A 17145-nucleotide genomic window follows, 5' to 3' on the forward strand; every position below is an offset into this window, starting at 1 on the left:
AGTTTCCTGCTTTGATAATGCGCTACAGTTATAAAATGTCCTGACTGTGGGAGGCTGTGTGATGGGTATACCAATCCCTGTACTAGTTTTGCAATTCCTTGTGAGTTTATGATTATTTAAAAATGAAAAAGTTAAAAAATAGAATGTGTCACTGAAGTTAATGTTAAGGAAAGCTGAGATTTTCTTTAAGTTTGAAATACTTTGCTACAACTAAATTACAGCACACATAACATCATCCTCATCATTCATTCATTCACCAAATATTTATTGTGCTCTTTGCTTGGGTCGTGCATTATCCTACTTGGAGAATAATGGAGATGTGCCCTTCTTTAAGGAGTTAGCCAGTAAGAGCCTCACCTCACCTCCTTTGTCTCCGTGTGCTGGAGCTGGGATTTTTACCCTGAGATCCGTGGATTTCTGGGGTAACATTTGTGTGTATATGTGCTCCCTGCAGAAAGTATCCTCAGTGTTCATCAGATTTTCAAAGGCTAAGGACTGCTGCCTTGGATGATTACTTCCCTTGCGTAGATTTCGAAAAGAACTGAAGACTGTATTGGCACTGAACACATTTTTATTGTCCCCTCCATGCCACATGGTCAGCTTGCCTACCCAGCTCTCCTATTTACAGACTCTGTGTGGTCTATTAAATTAGTTCCAAGTAAAGCTTAAGATTCACAGTGTATTTTACATGTTCTCTCTTCTATATGTGGTTGGTACAGGTGTGTGATTTTTTTCTCTCAAAAGAAAAAAATTGAAATTGATCTGGAATTTACATTGAACTGCGTTGCCTTGCAACTGTAGCTGTGCCCTTGGTAGCATTTAGTGTGTGTGACATGTTTTCATCTTAAAGGGGTGAGCTGTTCTTATAAAAGAGAGTCAAAGGGAGAGAAGGGGATTTTGGACTAAAATAAGGGATTTTTGGATTGTAAGCATTTGTAATGGTAACTTAAAAAAATTTTTTAGTATTTATTTATTTTTGAGAGACAGAAACAGAGTGTGAGTGGGGGGCGGGGCGGGGGGCAGAGAGAGAAGGAGACATAGAATCCGAAGCAGGCTCCAGGCTCTGAGCTGTCAGCACAGAGCCGGACGCGGGGCTCGTCATGACCATGAGATCATGACCTGTGCCGAAGTTGGACGCTTAACCGACTGAGCTGCCCAGACACCCCTATAATGGTAACTTTTAAGTCAGCCTCTTGTCCTTAGACTGTGGGCCACTTGAAGGTAAGGGCCAAACTCAGTCACATTTGTTTCACAGCATCTGGTGTGGAGTCTGGCACTCAGTAGGTGTCTAGTAAATACTTGATAAAAGACCTTCTCACATAAACACCATTTCTACTGTGCAGGTCCCACCAAACTTCATAGTGTTTACCCATGAATGCACAGGAAACCTTTATACTGATCGCAGAATCGTAGTGGCCAGAGCACTGAGTGATGTTTTGTTTTCAAAATGCTCAAAATCCTCAAGTGGTTTCCTCTAGAGGTGCATAAAATACTCTTATTCTCTCAGCAAACTATTCCATTTTAAAACTTAAAACTAATAGTTACATTCTGGTTAATTTTGGGAGTTGAAGGCATCTTTCTCCTTTCCATAAAAGGAAAGTGAGGGTAGCAAATATCAGGAGCTGAATTAAGTTTTGTTCATGTTGACAATTTCTCTGTTTGGAGGGCTATCTCTGTGGCTGCTGCACATGCTTAACCACGATGATGTTCTTTGTAGATTTTTGAACTGTCTAGGAAGGAATTGTTTTAATTTATCACAGCACAACAGTGTCTTGGATGTATGAGTTCTTAATGCATATGATCATGAGGATGTGATTCTAAACATTTGTGTATACAGATGGTAAAAAGAACAAAAAACATGCCATATTCATTCCAAGTAGATTGTCTTAGCTGCATTGTCCGTGGAAAATAATAAATACCCCAAATTGTTGGGGAAAGTCTGAAATTAGATTGAATAAACATTTAAAAATAATTCTATTAATATGAAAAACATTTGCATTTTTGTGTAAACTGAAATTAAAAATGCAAATTACGCTGAAGAAATGAAATAAACATGTACAGGATCTGCATGCTGAAAATTATAAAATGCTAATGAAAGAAATCAAAGACGACCTAAATACCTAGAGGCATACCATGTTCGTGGATTAGAAGATTCACCATATTAGAAAGATATCAGTTCTCCTCTGAATTTATCTTAGATATAATGTAATTCTTATCAAATCCTCAGCTATGTTTTCTGTAGAAATAGACAAACTTATTCTAAAATTCCTCTGGAAAAGAAATGGTCGTAGAATAGCCAAAACAACTTTGAAAGAGAAAAAGAAAATGGGACTTTCTGATATTAAGTCCTACTCTATAGGCTGAGTAATCAAGACATTGTGGTATTGGAGATGAGCAGACGATAAATAGATGAGTAGAGCGGAATAGAGAACTCAGAAATAGATCCATACAAACGTGCTCAGCTTTTGACAGGGAGAAAAACAATTCAAGCCAGGAGGATTGCCTTTTAAATAAATGATGCTGGAGTAATTGAACATCCATTGGCAAAAAAATGAATCTTGACCTAAGTCTTATACCTTATACAAAAATTAACTCAAAATGGATCATGGATTTAATGTAAAATATAAAACTGTACAACTTCTAGGAAAGAAAAAACACATAGAAAATCTTCAGGACCTGAACTAGACGACGATATGCACCAGGCTTTTCACTGAAGAGAATATACTGATGATGGCAAATAGCATATGAAAAGACGTCTAACATCATAATCCTTTAGAGAAATGCAAACTAAAACCATATAACTAAAACAAAGAGATACCACCACGTATCACTCAAATGGCGAAAATAAAAAATAGCGCCAAATGGTGGTGAAGATACTGAAAAACCACATCAGTTTTGCATTACTGGTCCAACCACTCTGGAAAATAGTTTGTCACTTCCACTTAAAAGTAAAAATAGACTCAGGGCGCCTGGGTGGCTCAGTCGGTTAAGCATCCAACTCTTGATTTCAGCTCTGGTCATGACCTCACAGTTTGTGGGTTCAAGCCCCATGTTGGGCTCCATGCTGACAGTGGGGAGCCTACTTGAGATTCTTTCTCTCTCCCTCTCCCTCTGCCCCTCGCCCTCTCTCTCAAATAAATAAACTTAAAAAAAAAAAAAAAAAGGACTTGCACTCTTAGGCATATATCTCAGAGAGATGAAAACTTGTGCATGGCGTCAATAGCTTTATTTATAATAACCAAAACCCAGAAAGTACCTAAATGTTCTTTGGTAGTTGAACAAACTGTGGTGCACCCATACCGTGGAATAATAGTAATAAAAAGGTATGAATGATTGATACACAAAACAAAACATGGGTAAACCTTAAGAAAATTATGGTGAGTGAAAAAAAAAACACTGATCTCAAAAGTAAACATGCTGCAGGGTTCCATTTATATAGTCTTCATGAAATAATGACAGAGATGGAGAACAGATTAGAGGTTGTCAGGGATTAGGGATGGGATGGATGTGGCTATAAAAGGGGTAGGTAGCATGGGGGGGCCTTATGGTGATGATACGTGTATATGAGTGTGGTGGTGGGTCTGCAGAATGGCATGTAGAATTGCATAGAGTTACATGTGTGCACACACACAAAAATGAGCCCACATATAACAGGTAAAATCAGAATAAGAAGTGTGCATTGTACCATTGTCCATTTCCTGGTTCTGACATTGTGGTGTAGTTATGTTAAGATGTTAATGCCGGGACAGGGTGCCTGGGGCTTTCCTGTACGTTTCTTTGTGCCTTGTAAATTGATAAGGGTTTCAAAATAACAAGTTTTAAAAAACAAACCTGATGCTTCATCTTCACATCTTAAAAAAAAAAATCAGCCTAATTTTTAGTCATCATTTTTCAGTATAAGCATGGCACTGTGTCATTGTAGTCCTGAGGTGTAATGATACGCTTGTTGTGATTTACGGGTTTGTAATCTGATAGATCTTCTTGGGGAAAAAATTAAGGCCCAGGCACATTAATATTAGCCTCAGGTTTTGTCTTTAAAATAAAGGTGTTCCTGGGGCACCTGGGTGGCTCCGTCAGTTGAGTGTCCAACTTCGGCTCAGGTCACGATCTCATGGTTGGGTTCGTGAGTTCAAGCCCCGCGTCGGGCTCTGTGCTGACAGCTCAGAGCCTGGAGCCTGCCTCGGATTCTGTGTCTCCCTCTCTCTCTGTTCCTCCTCTGCTCACACTCTGTCTCTGTCTGTCTGTCTGTCTCTCTCAAAAATAAATAAAGATTAAAATAAATTTAAACAAAGGAATTCCTGAGTTTTTGTGATACTATTGCCTAATTTAGGAAAAACTCCTGTGGTCAGTATTAGCTATCATTTAAGTTTCACCAAAGAGTAACTTTTTAAAAATCGTATTCCCCTCACATGTGTTTTCTGCACGGCACAAATAGCAACACATGTCCAGAGATGGGACTGAACGCATCACAAAAGGATGAGGAGTGTTTCAAAAGATTACAGAGGATGTTTGATGTTTCCTTAATAACTTAGGTGCTGGTTTAGCCTGAGGTGGGGTATATACGAAACTAGAGCGCATAACTTGAACAGCTTGTAAAAATAACTGTGCATACGGTTGCTATGTTAGAATGAAAGAGTTAAAATCAGGCCAAGGAGTATAAACAAGAGGTCCCCAACAATCTTGGTGACTTTGACTTTTTTAAATTTGTAAATTTTTTGTTTTAAATTTTTATTTAAATTCTAGTTAGTTAACATATAGTGTAATATTGGTTTCACGAGTAGAATTTGTTGATTCATCACGTACGTATGAGCACATATATATGTGCCACATAACAAGTGCCCTCCTTAATACCCATCACCCATCTAGCCCATCCTCTGCCCACCTCCCTCCAGCAACCCTCAGTTCTCTATATTTAAGAGTCTCTTATGGTTTGCCTCCCCACCTCTCTCTGGTTTTTTTCTTCCTTTCCCTATGTTCTTCTGTTTTGTTTCTTAAATTCCACGTATGAGTGAAATCATATGGCATTTGTCTTTCTCTGACTGACTTATTTTGCTTAGCATAATACACTAGGTTTTTTGGTCCTTCTTTTCCAGTTAATCCAAATTCTATCCTATGCATTTAATCTCTTAAAAGGCAAATGAAGGTACATAATATTGGAATAAAATTCTTTGTCTCTGGTTGGATTTAATGTTTCCATAATCATCATCAAAAAATACTTTTAGATGGCTAACAATTGACTTACAAATGGCGGTCCTTTCCAAGTAGATATTGTATTTTGATACACAATGATACCTGTGGGCATTTCAGCTGTTTTTGTGGGATGAATTTTCCAAAGGACATTTTGAAATATTGGATGTTGGGATTATTATAAAACATCATTTTCCCCTCTCGCAAATTAAAGTTTTGGATCCCCACAATTGCCAAACATATAAATTCTAATGAGGATTAAGATCTAAGTGTCTGAATTCTCTGCTTACTAGAAACATTAAGGTTATTAAAAGTATCAAAAATTATTTTTCCATTTAAATGTACTATAATTTAATAGAAGAGAAATGACCTGAACCTGAGGAAGCATGGATTGCAATTGATTTAACTTAACACTGTTCTCTTTTGATTAAAAAGTAAAAGTTTTAAACTATTTAGAAAGAAAATTCTTAAGGTTTGTGTTGCTCAGCAAGCTAGAGTTTAATGCCCCTGGATAGTGCCGATAAACACTTCATTTTTGCAGCAGGCATTGCTAAATTAAATTTTAAAGAAGGCAGCAAGAGAACATCAAAACACCTCCATTTTTGCTTCATTTTAAATTTACTACATTCTTCATCTGGGCATCCAGAGTATCATATTCTGAATTATTTTCAGCACCAATCAACCTAAAAGACATGCAGATGATGTTGGAAAGTTAGTTTCTAGACTTCCTACAGGCGTAAACCTCACTCAACCTGAGACCTGGCCTTGAGATCAGATTGGACCCAACTGAACCTCTGTCATTTGATAACCACAAGGTATCCCAAGCACTGGAGGTTTCTAGAGTATCTGGGTTACACACTGGGGTAGATAAGCCGATTCTAATTTTGTTAGCACCATTATTTCTGCAGTTATTATACAAGGAAGAAAAAAGACTGAAGAGTTCCAAATCATTTGCATACCGTGCAGGTTCCCATAAAACATCATATGGTGTTGAATTCGTGTTGACAAAAGTATATAAGAGAATTCAGAACAGCTAGGTAGCTCGGAATGTTTGATTAGGTTATCACGTGTCCCTGTGTTGAGAGGTAACAAACAAATCTGATCCTCATTTCACAGCTGGATGAACTTGAACACCCAGAGAGAGATGGTGTGCTGACATCCAAGTAGGGCACCTGCCGGAAAGCTGCGCTCTGAACTCCGAACTTTGACTTTCACATCTTGTGCAATCTAATGACTGAAAACATGAGAGTGACCTGAATTAAAAAGAAATGTACAGAAGGCCATTTACTGTAATTTCATCTTCAGTATAGTGCTTAGGGTGTGAGGATGTTGCCGTCCTAGAAGGAACAGAGGCAGGATTGAGCATAGGGTAGAACCCTATACTTTCTTCCTGCTCACCACAGGGGAAGGCTACCATCATTTTTGTTGGTTTGCACAAATCTGAATCTGTGAGCGTGGCAGAGAAAAGATCCAGGCTCACATTTTTTTTTTTTATTAGTACTTAGAAAATACACAAATGATGTCTAGGAGGGTGGCAGCTGGTTCTGTTAGGGATGGATCGTCAGCAGGGTTTGGGAGAGTTGAGGCGGGCAGGCAGCTACATGAAAGTGTTAGGCTATCCTTTAGGTCGATCCGTGGTTCTCTCTTGTAACTACTATTTTGTGATATCCTTTTCCTCCCTTGAAATGGGAATTTCTTAGTCCTTGCAAACTATCTGTACACAAAAAACTTAAAAGTCAATATGATGCTCTAACAGTAACACAAGGGGCAATGAAAGGACCCTCGGTAGCTTTTCATACTTGTTGCTCTGACGGAACTATACTAGAAAGTGTCACGAGACAAGCAGGTGCTTACCTGATGTGGAATGTCATGATAAGAAAGCTGGTGACGCAAGCACTCTGAGCCCTGCTGTGGTCACCATTGCAGCTTTCCGAAATGGTGAACAATTGTCGAGAAAATTCCGAACGAAGCAAACTAAAACAATTCTTTCAATGTCAGCGGGTATTGGCATTTCTGGAAAACTTAGCATACGTTAAAGCCCAGCACAAAGACTTTATTTTGATATAAAGTAGAAATGAGTTTCCGAGCTCAGATAATATGAAAAATTTGTTTGTCTTGACTGACATAAATCTAGAACTTTTGAAATCTGTGATGGATGCAAGACTATATACTGTCCCTGTGTCCAGTGTCCCTGATGCCTGCCCACAGAATGCCCGTGATCTGACGAGCTGAAATGTAGCACACATTTCTGAGATGCCTGCTAAGGAGAGGTACGCTTTCCAGGGAGAACTGCTGTTCGTTTGCTGCTGCTTTTGATGACTTTCCTACTTTTTAGTTGAAGTCACACTGTCATACCTTCTGCTAATTTCTCCTGCTCTCATTGGATGTAGTTATGTGTGTGGATGGGGGAGAAAGATTGTAGTTTGTAGTGGTGGAGAGGATTTTGATGAGTTTTGCAATATTTTATGAGGGAAGGTGGGTCTCTACCTTTGATAGTGCTTTTGCCCCTGAAAAGTATCATCGGCCTGACCTCATTGTCTCCATAGTTAAGCTGGAGATAATACTGAACATTTTTTAAATGTTTATTTTTACTCAAGGGAGAGAGACAGAGAGAGAGGGAGGGAGGGTGAGGGAGAGAGAGAACGAGCAGGGGAGGGGCAGAGAGAGAGAGAGAGAGGAAGACACAGAATCCGAAGCAGGCTCCAGGTTCTGAGCTGTCAGCACAGAGCCTGATGTGGGGCTCGAACCCATGAACCGTGAGATCATGACCTGAGCTGAAGTCAGACACTTAACTGACTGAGCCACCCAGGTGCCCCGAGCTGGAGATAATATTTAAAAACTATTGTGAAGGTATGCTTCTCCGTGTGTCTCATTCCCACCCCTGATGCCCAGAGCCAAGGCTGTTCAGGGGCCCTGATCCCCAGATTCAGCACATTGGACTGGGCTGAGCACCAATCCCAAGCCGGCCAGTCAGTTTCTCCTCTTGGGAATTGGTATTGTAACAGAGGGAGAGGGAAAGGAGGGGAGGAGAGGGAAAGAAAGAGAGAAATTTGATTAGACTTGAATGCTAGGGCTGAAAAACAGTGTGGTTCTTTCTGAAGACTGAGGGAAGGATCTATTCTAGGCCTCTCTCTTTGGCCTGTAGATAGCCATCTTCACATTCTTCCATCTCTATCTATCTCTACATACACATTTCCCCTTTTTAGAGGGATAACAATAAGGATAAGACATGGGATTCGAGCTACGGTAATGATCTCATTTTGACTTGATTAAATTATCTCTTTTAAGACCATATCCTCAAATAAGGTCGCATTCTGAGGTACTGGAGTTTAGGATTCCAGTGTATCTTGTTGGGGGGGGGGTGCACAATTCAACCATCAGAGATGTTCTAAGCCCATATCTTACCACCTGCACTGGGGAGCACAGGAAGATGATTTGTAAAAAGGAAAAATAAGGCACAAACAAGACATGGCCAGAAATATCTTCATGGATTCCCGACTTGTCATTTCCAATTTTTTTTCTGGAGCTCAGTGTATTCCTAATGTCGGTTTCTGTGAGCTACCATTGTGGCCTTCCAGTATATTCCCCTTGCTTAAATTTGGTTTAAGTGATTCCTGTTATTTTTAGCTAAGGGATGCTAATTAAGAAGAGAACCCAAGTGAGACCGGCATTGTGGTGTGCTACTTTAAGGAGCTGGGGATTGATTACCTTGTAGGTTTTGTGAGGCTGTCACTGGTTAGATGGGCTACAAAAAGGAAGCAGGAAGGACCATTAGAAGCCTGCTGTAATCAAATCATGAGGTAATGGAGGGAAGGTTAGAAAGGAGCCAGTAGATATCAGACTCTTTTCAGAGTCCCTGTTACTGTATTTTGTGGACTAAATATTTGTGTTTCCCCCACATTCGTATGTTTAACTCCTAAACCCCAATGTGATGGCTTTAGGAGATGGGTCCTTTGGGAGCTAAAGCCATAAGGGTGGAGCTCTCGCAAATGAGATTAGTGCCCTTCTAGGAAGAGACATGAGACCCTGCTTCTTCTGTCTGTTCTCTGCATGTGAAGATTCGATGGGGAGACCACCGTAAGCAAACCAGGAAGCAGGCCTTCACCAGACCCTGGATCTGCCACTCAGTCAGTGGTATTTTTGTCATAGCAACCTCAGCTGACTAAGGCACAGTATAAATCCTTGCATTTAATTAGGCTTGAATGAAGGATGTGGATATAAAAGATACAGAGAGGGGTGTCCGGATGGCTCAGTCAGTTAAGCGTCTGACTTCGGCTCACGTTGTGATCTCACGGCTTGTGGGTCTGAGCCCCATGTCGGGCTCTGTGCAGTCAGTGCAGAGCCCGCTTTGGATCCTCTTGCCCGCCCTTCTCTCTGCCCCTACCCCACTTGTGCTCTCTCTCTGTCTCTCTCAAAGTAAGTAGATACTTAAAAAAAAAATAATAATAAAGAGATAGAAAGAAGGAAAGTGAGGAGTGCATGTGGATTTTGAACTTTCTATCTTGGGTTTGGTATTAACCAGCCAGAGGACAGGATGACTGTGTTTGAGGGCGGACCCTGAGGTTTGGTCTGGGAGTGCTGAGACTGAGGGCCTGCAGGGCGGTCGGATGGAGATGGCCAGGAAAGAAGCTGGGTATGGTGACGGGAGCGCGGGAGCTGGAAACATTGTAGTCCTTTTAACATGTGATGGTGTCTGAAGCCATGTTGACCAGAAGATACCACCAGGAAGTAGAAGAGAGAACCCCCGAAAGGGCCATTTGTGACCGTCACCGTTTGAGGGACCGTCAGAAGAGGATCAGGAAAGAAGACTCAGGTGGAGAAGCAGCCTTCCGATGCAGCAACTAGGGTTCAACAGACTCCCCAAACAACAGAATAATGAGAGCAAAAGTTGTGAAGCTGAGCTCTTGTGTGTTAGGGCACACAAGCGTGCAACAAAAAACCTGAAGCAACATAGATTGTTACCTCAAGATTGTAAGAAGGGAAGAGAATGATTGCTCAAGAGGAAGGCAGGATAGAAGGAATGTTCCCACATGCAGGGGGAAATCCCTGTTCTTTCCAAGCTATGCTACTTAAAATAGCCATTATTCGTTGAGGCCTGCAGAGTGTCGGGCTAAATGCTCAACGTGCATTATCCGGTGTGCCCCTTCCACAGACCGGTGAGACTGTAGAGAGAAGTTAAGCAGGTAAGATCTTTCTGCCATCCTGCAAATCCATGCAACTTGTACAGTGTTGAGCCAGTAAAGCAGCCAGTCGGTCTGAATCCAAAGTTACCCCATCCCTCACATTCACCCCCTACCCTCTTACAATATAACACAATGAATTCAAAGAATCAGCTAAGTACAGGAAAATGCAGACAAGGAATTTAGGCCATCTTCTGGAATTTATAAGATGGGATTTGGCAAACATCCTATGTTATTGAATTAAAGGAACAATAATAAGTTGAAAACAAATTGTAAATGTCAGTAAGAGGCACAGAGGTCCTGTTTTGTTTAGAGAGAAATTGGCCCCAGGGTTAAATGTGTAAATGAAATAATAGGGGTGGAAATGAGAGGTTCATTGGGTGGTGATCAGGGAAAAAATCAGGTAATGGAAAGCTAGATGAGCACTTTCAATAAAGGTCAATGATACAAGAAAGGTCACCACCAAGGGAACAATTAACCAACCTGGACACACTTGTCAGAAAGCAAGAAAGGCGTGAGTTTGAGACTGAATTAGGAGATGAGAAAGTCAAAGATTAATGCAGGATAATTGAATAGAAAGCGTGTCATGAAGGAGGACCTCCCCCTGCCCCTGCGATGAATATCGGTGGAGACGAAAGGGGAGAAATTAATGAACTAAAGTTGTTCTTCACTGGGTAAGTCAAATGAAAGTGTGACATTAATGCATGTCATATCTTTTCTGGTATATGTGAAAGGGCACATGTGAAATAAAACCACGCGTTGACAAATTAAAAACTTATCTCTCATTTATTGTAGTAATGCCTACTAACTCACATTCTCCCGCCTTCCCGACCAGGAGCCCTGACTTGTTTTGCCAGGAGCCAACCACTTGAATCTCATCCTGTGTCCTTCTCGGGTCCCAGTCCACTGAGTACTTAGTGGTCCTCAATAAATACCTGTTAATTCCGTGTGTTCTTTTGTTTCCATTTGAGGCAGGAAATTTAAGAGATTAAAGTCTCTGTTAGATCATTTTAGGTACTTGATCGACAGTTCACTAGCTCAATTAAATAAATGCTATTCTGAACTAAGAACTAGGGAATGTTAAGTTGACATTAGATTTTCACATTATTAGAAAATGATGTCGATTATCCCTTGGTTTATGATTACAAATTTGTATTTCTTTTCATAATCGTATTTTTAACCTACGATGTCCTTGGAATTTATGGGGTTTTGTTTGTTTTTAATTTGAGAGGGAGAGAGAGAGAGAGTCAGAATGTGAGCAGGGGAGGGGCAGAGGGAGACACAGAATCTGAAGCAGGCTCCAGGCTCTGAGCTGTCAGCACAGGGCCCGACACGGGGCTCGAACTCCAGAACCTTGAGATCATGACCTGAGCCGAAGTCGGACGCTTAATCAACTAAGCCTCTCAGGTGCCTCCAAGATGTCCTTGGAATTTTAATTCCAAGATGTTGGAAAACCTAATAGGTACTTTTATATTTAAGTGTAACTTTGTCAAATCGATACAAGACTGTATGCTACATAAGAGAACAATGTTATATTTTGTTGTTTCTTTTGAACTTTTAATTCAAAGATGACATATGCATATAGCAGGTGCATCATATGTAAGTGCTTTTTAACTTGCAGATGCCTGGGGCGCCTGGGTGGCTCAGTCAGTTGGGCGACTGACTTCCGCTCAGGTCATGATCTCGCGGTCCGTGAGTTCGAGACCCACATTGGGCTCTGTGCTGAGCGCTCAGAGCCTGGAGCCTGTTTCAGATTCTGTGTCTGCCTCTCTCTGACCTTCCCCCATTCATGCTCTGTCTCTCTCTGTGTCTAAAATGAATAATCGTTAAAAAAAAATAATTAACTTGCAGATGCCTTACTGTTTATTGAACAGGTTCATAGTGGAGTTAGTTTGTCCTGCTTCTTGCACTTTAAATGGATTGTGATGTCCAGTAATGGTTCTCCCTAATGTGCATTTGCTAAAGGAAGCAAGAAAGACAATGATAATATTCAAATAACAAAAAAAGGAATGTCGTTTACATGCGACCCACTAGAAGTAAGGCAGATTAGGCTTTTTGTATACTACTCACTATTTGGAGGTCTTAACCTTTTGATTCCAGGGTAGAAATCTTGTGCACTTGAGAAACCTTTGTTGATGGAGGTGTTTTGTTTATTTGTTTTTGTTTGTGCTTAACTCATGCAAGGTTGGAATAATTTGCTACTGCTTCTGCTAGAGACTGTTTTACAGGGTTATTTCCTTGAAGCTTTGAGAGTTCTCCCCGTGTCCCCAGTTGAATCTAGGTGAAAAATGGATGTGACCTGAAAAGGTGACACGACCTCCTGAATCCTTAGGAGAAGCTCTGCTAAATTAATTGCAGCCAACTCCTTGGGATGCCCTTTTGTGGTGCCATCGGTTCTTTCAAGAATCTTGGATATTTTGCCAAATGTACCACCCCTTTGTGATCTTAAGACTATTAACAAATGGAATCCTGTTCAGTATATGCCATGATTGTGGAACAATCCACTGAGTCCGTCAAAATCCTATTTTGACTTGTCCACATCATCCCCTTAGTCTGTTTTTAGACTTATTAAGTACTTTTCATGCAAGTGATGAAAAAGCTTTCATTTAAGAAATTATTTCCACATGACCCTAGAGGCTTCCCATTGTAGTTTAGCAATAGTTGACGTGCTCCATCGATCGTTAGACAGTGCAAAGTAGAGTCCATGCTGGCATGTCCGGGAACCCTATTCCTAGAGTCAGGAGAGTCTCGGGGGTGGTAACAGAACCCCTTCATTTTACCGTCAGAAGCCCCAAGAGTTGTAGCAACCTCTCCAGGCTGACTCTACTGGTCAGGCAGTGACAGTTCGGACTCTGTTCTTTTTACATCAGATTGACCCTTGAATACCTAGAGACTTTCAGATACTTGCCAAAGCAATGCCTTTCTAGTTGCTTTCTAGTGCTTTCTAGTAGCACAAGAGCTACGAGGGAAGAGGTGCTTTCATCCTGGATATTCTTGTTTTAAGTTTTCCAAGAGAGATTTAGGACCTCTTTTTCTCCTTGGGGTGAGAAGGAGTGTGCAGTGCAAAAGGGGAAAGAGACCAGAAATGCCACCACGCTGTTAATAAGGAGGAGAAAGGTGGCCATATACGATAGGCTAAGTAAATACGCTTTGGGAAGAAAACTGTCTTTCAGAAATCACTTTCCCTTGTAGGGGACTGACCTATTTATGAGCCCCCCCTGGAGGCCTACACCCTGGGCCGTGTAGCCTTCAGTAGTCTTGGCTTTAGCACAGTGGACCTTCCTGGGTTTGACTTCCTCAGGTGTTGTCCACAGGTTGAAGCCATGTAACGAAATGTTGAGCCCCCAGTTACGGTCATGTGCTGGGTGGGCTGTGTGGGGGGACGGGGGATGAGGCATGTGTGAACCGCAGACACCCCCTTGCAGCCATCTGCACCTGCAAGGCCTTGGTGGGGTGCTCCTTGTTGTAAGCAGCACAACAGAGGAGTATGTTTGTGTTTCCTTGTGGAAAGGGCCCAGAAAAGAAAAAGGCCACCTGTGAGTGCTATTGATTTGTGTGTAAACTTGGGGACTCATTAAAATGTTACTAGGTAGCCCTTCCCTTAGTGATGTCGGTGTGCTCAGTTTACAGCACATGCGCAATCAATTATTTGTCTATTGACTTCATCTTCCTAGGAAGCAGAATGGCGGTTTTCGGCTCTGGCGGTTGCCCTTTGGGAACCATGTTGGATTCTGTAGATTTGGCACTGGGCCGTGCATCCGTAGCCTTAAAAGCTCCCTAGGTGATTCTGATGGATGGCCGTGGTTAAAAACCACCGAAATAGACTAGAGCATGTAGATCAAAGAGTCCAGGGGCAATACACAACTACCCTGATTCATTCTGCAGGAACAGGTATAGGGGCTGTTGCTTAGAGCCAGGGAGCAATTTCGGAAGCCCGGGGGAATTGGCAGTCTGGTTGGCAATGAGAAGTTAAGCTATGAAGGGTTTAGCCCTGTTAGGCTCCTTCTCCCAATTCCAATTTGACTTAAAATGGAGACTCTCAACTTATCCTGGAATAGTTGTGAATGGGAACCTACTGTTCTCTGCTACTAAAGACCAGAAATATATGATGCTTTTAGAAAAGTCATTTCTCCACTCTTGGAAGGTACTGAACAAGTGTAGTGTGCTTTTCATAGATTATTCCCAACATCCACCCCCCTCACCTCCAGATAATAAATGTAACCAAATAAACAGAAATTTCCCCCTCCCCCCAGTCTTGGAAATTTACAGCATCATTAGCATATCAAAGGCTGGGAGAGTCCTGCTGTTAACAAAAACAAAAAAACTTTTTAAAACTTTGTTTGAGTTAAAACAAACTTATTTGCATAGGAAGAGACTTTTTACTTTTATACCTTCAACGGGGCTCTTTTCCCTTAACACTGGTTTTGGAAAGACTGGCCAAGTCCCTTTTTGATTCAGTAATTTTCTTAACAGTTAATTTCTGACAGATGAACCTCTTTTTAAAATCCCCTTTGAAGTTGGACTGAATTAACAAATGGAAGGCTTGGCAGAGCAGTTTACTAATTCATAACTATATCCCTCTGCTTTCTTTGTGTTGCTAAGTACTATAATCTTTGACCTGAAAGGAAGAATCTGCTAACAAGTAAATATTTAAAAGGCCCCATGAAGTATAATGTGCATGAGTTTGTGCCTGGGGAGCCCGTCTGCTGGATGAAAGAAATGACTCACTTTTCATCTCCTAAATAGGCTGTTGTTTTACAGTAGGTTGAAAGGAAGTATTTAAGTGCTAAGAGTCAGATCTCTCTTTATTTTTAGATTTAGTTAGCCATTTGCTTCACTGATTCGAAGGTGGCATGGTAAGTCATGATTCCTAAGTGTGTTAGTACCCCGGACGAGTGAGTTAGCATTCCTGTGAATGAATGACCTCTGTGCTCCCAAGGACTACTTGGAACACAGTTCGAGGAAACAGAAACATGACTCATTGATGTACTTGAAGCGTATCAGGGGGGACTCACTCACTCCAGAGCCAGACCTGAAGTGTGGTAAAGCAGGCAGAGCTCAGATGGGGTGATACCAGGGCTCTGGTCCCGACGGGAGTGGTCTCACTACCAAACATCCTTACCTTCTGCGCCTAATGGGAGGTGTGAATTACTTGTTGTTAGCATAGCTTCTGGCTTGAAGATTAATGCGTCTTTGAGTTGTACTGATTTTCTGGTTTGCATGGAAATGGGTGTGTGTGTGTGTGTTTTAATGACCTTCAGATGGGATTCATCAAGGCTCCATGAAATGAACCTTTATTTTTAAGATTTGAAGTGAACTGTCGTAGCAGTTCAACTAGGGGAGTCCACAACAGGAAGTGAGGAAGCAACCTAACTTTGATTTATAAGGCTGTGGACTACTGATTTTCCGTGGCTGTAGCATCTGGTATATAGAATGATGAATATGTGATACAACTGGAGAAAGGTTCTTTACTGTTTAAAGGGAAACGTTCTGCTCTATCAGGATTTCTTTTCACAAGCTATAAAACAGTTCCTAGCTACCTTGTTTGATGTGCCTTACTATGGTTTTTAGAAAGTGTTAGATCACCCAGATATCCCAGATATTTTTCCTGAGCAAATAGCGATCTGCATATCTGACACTTCCCACTTTTTCACTCTTGCTACAGAGTTTCCGCAGTGATTATTGTATAAAAATAATCTTGTGTTCTATTATTTTCATTCAGTGAAATCTAGATTGACAGGTACCTTGAAATGTTGGTGCTGTGCTTGTGAATTACCTATGTATTCTTTAAAAGTGATAATCTGGTTTATCTGGTATTATGTTTGGGCAGCGGGTAGTGCCGTTTTCTTGAGGATCATGATTCATTCTCTTTAGTTTTATTATGGCTGTGAGGATACAATAATCGTCATAGAATAATTGTGCAAAAAAAATCCCTCCAAAATATTTCAAATGATAACTTTCAAAGTTAAATATTTGAAAATTTCTGTAATTTTATCTTTTTTTCTGCAGCTTAAGCCACAATGTACTATTTACTACCACTGTTTCCTTCCTGAAAAACTTGTATCAGTAGCCCTTTACCTATTCTTTTTTTCTGACTGTATCCTGACAGTTCTCAAGTTCAAATAGAGGTCTGACAGTGTAACGATTTACTACAGTGCTGTGTGCCTGACTGATACCCCCACTAGGTGGCGATATTGCTATTCTTGTTTTGTTTTTTTTTCCGCAGGTGGCCGTATTGCTTTTGTTTTTTTGGTCTTTTGCTACGGGGTTCAAAGAGGCTTGCTCAAGACCAACTTGTCACTAAATATGTATTGAAATCAAGATTGGAATCCAGCTTTGTCTCATTCAAATATTTGTGCTTTTTGCCTCTGTGGCCTACCGGCATGTTTTCTTTGGGGGGGGGCGGGGAAGGAGGAGGAGAGGGATAAAGCCTTATTTCTTACATTATCTATTAAGTAAATTTTTACTGAATATCCACAGACTTACAATTGTTCTTCTCAAGGAATTGCTCATTGTTGGTGGACAGGGGAAAGGGTAACGGGGTACCTAAGACACGCTAAGGAATCCTGCGGGGGCGGCTTTTTTGCTGCCATGCAAGTTCTCCGCAGGATGGAGTGAATGAACGGTAGCTGCTTCGGAAGGGCAGACGTGATGCTACAGTGGTAGGGGCACTGAGACGACTCTAGAAGGGCAGATTGGACTCTCTTGTGGGGGCCTCAGCTCGGGTCTGATTAGCAGTGGTGAGGTGGTGAGCAGGGTTTGACGGGAGCAGGCTTTG

Source organism: Lynx rufus, unplaced genomic scaffold (assembly GCF_022079265.1).
Source record: "Lynx rufus isolate CCGP_SWC_20201006 ecotype Redwood Valley unplaced genomic scaffold, mLynRuf1.p SCAF_6, whole genome shotgun sequence".
In the NCBI taxonomy this organism is placed as follows: domain Eukaryota; kingdom Metazoa; phylum Chordata; class Mammalia; order Carnivora; family Felidae; genus Lynx; species Lynx rufus.